Source organism: Myotis davidii, unplaced genomic scaffold, assembly GCF_000327345.1.
Source record: "Myotis davidii unplaced genomic scaffold, ASM32734v1 scaffold815, whole genome shotgun sequence".
NCBI classification, from domain to species: Eukaryota; Metazoa; Chordata; class Mammalia; order Chiroptera; family Vespertilionidae; genus Myotis; species Myotis davidii.
Genome location: NW_006288179.1, coordinates 628,175 through 633,485, shown reverse-complemented (window position 1 = coordinate 633,485; position 5,311 = coordinate 628,175). Strand labels below are relative to the sequence as shown.

General features: G+C 35.0%; 1 protein-coding gene across 1 annotated transcript in view; it reads left to right on the top strand.

Moving 5' to 3' along the window:
- PIAS2 (protein inhibitor of activated STAT 2) overlaps nucleotides 1-5,311 on the top strand; it is a 73,051-nt gene that overhangs the window by 6,535 nt on the left and 61,205 nt on the right. The window lies entirely within an intron of this gene.

Sequence of the window (5,311 nt, the reverse complement as noted above, 5' to 3'; positions counted from 1 at the left end):
TACTATTTAAAAGTCATGTAACTGTTCTATATCTTTCAAATTTTGTAACATTAATACATTTATGTAAAGCTACATGTAAATTTTATTTTCAGACCAGAAAGTCTAGGCAAAATAAATAAATTAATAAATACACACACACACATATATATATGTATATATATTTTAGAATTTATAAAATAACTTCTTACCTCTGAGCTAAAACTTATCTATATATTTTTTCAGGAGTCTTGTCTATCATTGTTTTTATAAGCATTATAAACTGATTCTTGTTCAAAACAAGGCTTAAACATTTCGTTATTCTGCCTTCTTCCCTAAAAAGAAAAAGAATTTTCTTAATGTATTTAGTCTTATTATGTCTGATTGATGAAACACTCAGTGAAATGCTTTGAAATCCTAAGAAGTGCTCTTTTTAAAAAATATGTTTAATTGATTTCAGAGAGAGGAAAAGAGAGGGAGAGAGAGAGAGAAACATCAATGATGAGAGAGAATTATCAATTGGCTGCCTCTTGCACCCCCTCTACTGGAGATCAAGCCGCAACCTAGTCATGTGCCCTGACTGGAAATGTTCTACCACTGAGCCATTCCAGCTGGGCTAAGGAGTCTTTTAGACTTTGAGGTAGAAAGTTTAAAAATCAGCATAGTACCAAATAAAAGTCTGCCAAATAAAAGTGGAAAAATTTAATGTTTTCTGGTAATGACCTTTAGTTGAAAATTTTTTATTTCACATGTCTAAGGCAATATAATGTGTTGTTTTATGATGTTGGAAATACTTTTAAAAATAAAAATCTCTGGGAAAATTTATTTATTTGGATACTGCTATGGAGAAACCTGTTTACATTTGGGAACTGAGAATTAAAAATCTTCAGGAGTCAAAAGGGATATCAAATCCAAATTTTAAAGCATATATTTTTGATAACTGCAAGCCAGTTTGTGTGTTTTTTATTTTATATACAATTGATTAGAAGATTTTTAAACTGTCAACATATTGTTAAGTAGGAATTGACAACATGGGAGAGACTGGAAGAGCCCTGGTAGGAAAAACAGATAAAAGAGGTTAAAAATAACATTCCAGAATCTCTTGTGACATTGAATCCAAAAGAATTGCTGTTACAGCATGGCACACAGATTGATACTATAAAATACCAATGATGATGAGTATATTCTATTTAAGAAGATACCTTATTATATAGTTTGCAGTTTGGAATCATTTTTATTCAAAATGATTAAAATTAAAATACTTGAGCATTTGAAATGGCAGACTGGCAACTAGAAAAGCTGAGTGGACGCAACAATACTAAATCAGGTTCTCTGTATCTGTGGTTATACTGTATCAAATGGACAATCCCCTAATCTAAAAGCAAACTAACTAAAATCTCGGTTCTCTCTTAAATAGCTATTCTGATTTGCTCTCACAGGCAGTATTTTTCTTTTCAGTTTTTTTTTCTTTAAGATAATTTATTTTTAAGGTGAAATCCTTTGAGAATTGTGTTTCTACTTTAAAAACTTGTTTATATCCAGTCTATACAAAAGATTATATATAAAACATTAAGTTCTAAGGAATATCAATGAAATTAATACCTGTGAAACCTCTACCCACTTTTTTGTTAAATCCTCACCCGAGGATCGAAGATATGTTTATTTACCAAGTCTACCGGTTAATAATGCGGATTTTGTAATCAAAGAAAACACGATAATTTCAAGAGAAATATCAAAAGTGCTTTATGCAAAATAATGTCCACCGCTAGCTACACATTTCCCCCATCTTTCAGGTAATTTGTGGATACCGTCCCAATAGAACTTTTCTTGTTTGAGGCAAACCATTCAGAGACCCAATTTTCCACTTATTGGTACGTTTTGAAGTGCTGCTCAAACACCACACCGTCCTGATCCCACCAAACAGAGAGCATTGTCTTCTTTCCGAAGCAATTTGGCCTTGCAGTCGATGTTGATTGTTGACCTGGATCAACCCATGATTTTGTGTATTTAGGATTCTCAAAATAAATCCACTTTTCATTGCCAGTCACAATTCAATGCAAAAAAGACTTTCTTCTGTGCCATTGAAGCAGCCTTTTACTGATGACTTTTCGGTTTTCCATTTGTCTTTCGTTTAGTTGATGCACCACCCATTTTCCTTCCGTTAAAGTCTTTCCCATTGCTTATAAACGATTGGGAATTGTTTGCTGAGCAACGTTTTATCTTTCTGCAAGTTGTTTTTGAGTTTGACACGCATCTTCATCCAATAATGCTTGTAATTGTTGGCCTTCAAACTTTTTCGGTTGACCTGGACATTCTTTGTCTTTGACATTGAAATCATCACTTTTAAAGCGTTTGAACCAGTGTTGATGAGTATCTTGAGATGGAGCATGTTCACCATAAGCTTCCCGAAGCTTTCACCAGCACTTTTCTTCAAAATAAAGTAATGAATTAAAACTTGCTGCAAATGTTCTTTTTTTTGGCACAAAATTGACATTTATAAGCGTAAAAATATCTATGTTAACACCTTCAGAAAATTTGACATAGGAAGTTTTGAAGCTTGCTGTCAATACAACAAAATAGCATACATACTAAATCGCATATATATCAACATATGTGTAATTCCATCTACTGAAAAAAAAATCTGCATTATTTACCGCTACACCTAGTATTTTAGACAGGATGGGAGAGAGGGAGGGATGGAGGGAAGAAGAGAGAGCAAGAGCGAGAGGGAAACACCTATGTGAGAGAAATATCAATCCTCCCAATTTACCTTAGTGAATTCACTGAAGATCTTGCACCCAGCTTTGCATTTTGGCTACATGTTAATCAGGCTTATCAGAATGAATCAAGAATTACAGATGTTGAGTAGATAATTTCATATTTCTCTCTCCTTTCTCCTGCCTTTCAGTGGTGTTACTTTTGCTTTAAAGTTATATTTATAAGGAAATCATAAAAGAAAGCATATTACTTTACCATTACCATTTATTAACTGTTTGTGGTGGTTTTCATTCCCGAAAATTTGGTAACATTTTTATCTTGATAATTTTACATTCTTGTAGTGTATGTCTGTTTTCAACAATTGTCTTGGCTTTTTGTTTATCTAAAAGTCATTATTTCACGCTGTTTTCAAAGAGTAGTGGATTTTCAGTTGACAGTTTTTTCCTTTCACTACTTTGAAGATGACATATGGCCTACTTTGTTTCTGAGGAGAAGTCAGCCTTTATTCATATTGTTCCCTTGTATGTATGGTTTGTGTTTTCTCTAACTGCTTTCAAGATTTTACAGTCATCATTAGTTTTCAGTAGTTTGAATTTGATTTGACTCAGTGTGTACTGTTTTATTTACTGTATTTATTTTGCTTGTGGTTTGATCTGTAAGGGCTTTACCCCCTTCCTTAAAATTAGGGGATATTCTTCCATTATTTCTGCAAGCTTTAAAAATTTTTACATATATTTTATTTTACTTTTTTATGCTCTGTTTTCTCTTCTTATGGGACTCCATTTGTACCTGTGTTGGACTGTGCTGGCTGGAGAGACTAGTTCCTCATACATTAACTAAAATTGAAAATGCATTGTGTTTATCTCTAATCTCCAAATATACCTGGTAGGTTAGTAAATTTGACAGTTAAGAGGTCATCGGTAATATTAGCCCTAGATAGAGAATGGAAAGTAAAATCTGCACAAGAAAGAGTTGAAGAGTGAACAGGAATTGAAGAAGTGGAGATACTTACTAATGTAGTTCTGTGTTTGTGTTTTATGTGCCATAGTTATGTTTATGACTTATAGTTTGTCTCCTTTTTAGGCCTTCAGCATAAACATCCTCCCTCCCCTCTGTTTTTAAATGTTCTGGGAGCATAATTGCTATAATAAATTACCTATGCTTAAAGAAAATATATTTTTTTTTACTCAAGGAGTTAATATTTTCTTGATTTGGTGTGACTGGGATTGAAGACTTCTGATATTAGATATTCAGCTGGTATCTTGTTTATCTTCATGCATTAGGAAAACTGGCCAGTAACACACAAGGACCATTTTGCCTTATTCTGTATGTTACTGTGGTATTTGTTGGGAAGCAGAACACCTGAGATCTCTATATTAGCTTTAGTTTTGTCTTAATGAGCGCTAGAATATCATTAATACACCAGTATATATGTGTTTAAGTTCTTTGTGAAGTGAATACATTATGATTTTTAATAATATAGTTAAGGATGATTTTATTATGTATCCTTTTAAACTAGATAATCTTTTATATCAGTGATGGCGAACTTATGACACACATGTCAGAGGTGACACGCAAACTCATTTTTTTGGTTGATTTTGTTAAATGGCATTTAAATATATAAAATAAATATCAAAAATATAAATCTTTGTTTTACTATGGTTGCAAATATCAAAACATTTCTATATGTGACACGGCACCAGAGTTAAGTTAGGGTTTTTCAAAATGCTTACACGCCGAGCTCAAAAGTTTCACCATCACTGTTTTATATGCAAATCATCATTATGTATTTTAATAACTATCAACTTAGACATTTTAAAGTTTTAAATTTTCTCTTCTGGGAGTAATCTGTAATCTATACTAATAAAAGGGTAATATGTTAATTAGACCGGATAGACCTGATGTCCTTCCTGACAAAGCCGAGGCCTGGGGTCCTCGGTGCCTGCCTGGGTGAAGCTGGCCCGGGTCCTGGGTCCCGGGTGCGGGGGCTGAGGCAGAGGCGGTTAGGACCAATCAGGCAGGCAGGCAGGCGGTTAGGGGTGATCAGGTAGGCAGGCAGGCAGGCAGGCAGGCAGGTGAGTGATTAGGAGTCAGCGGTCCCAGATTGCAAGAGGGATGTCTGATGAGAGGGATGTCTGACTGCCAGTTTAGGCCCATAAACCAGCAGTCGGACATCCCCCAAGGGGTCCCAGATTGTGAGAGGGTGCAGGCCAGGCTGAGGGACCCCACAGGTTCACATGCCCCGGGCCTCTAGTATTGTAATAAAAGTTCTGTGACAGTGGTCACTAGTTTCAGGGGATACCCTGCTGAAGTCTCAGGACAGGCTCAGTGCTTTCCAGCAAAACACATTGCCTTCAATCATGTTTTCTGTTTCTGTCTTACACACACACACACACATTTAATGACTTCTCCACCTTAACTAAGCATGTAGCAGGCACTGTGATTGTATTGCTTTCTGTTTGAGGTGCAACAGCAAAACTAGCGTGAATTTCTTTTTTCATCTTTTATAGTCTCACGGACAGATTTGTTCTTACCACAGATTTTAGCAACCTGAGCATATGCTTTTCTTTCTTCCCTTATTAAGTGGTTAACTTTCACCTTTTCACTTCAGGGACAC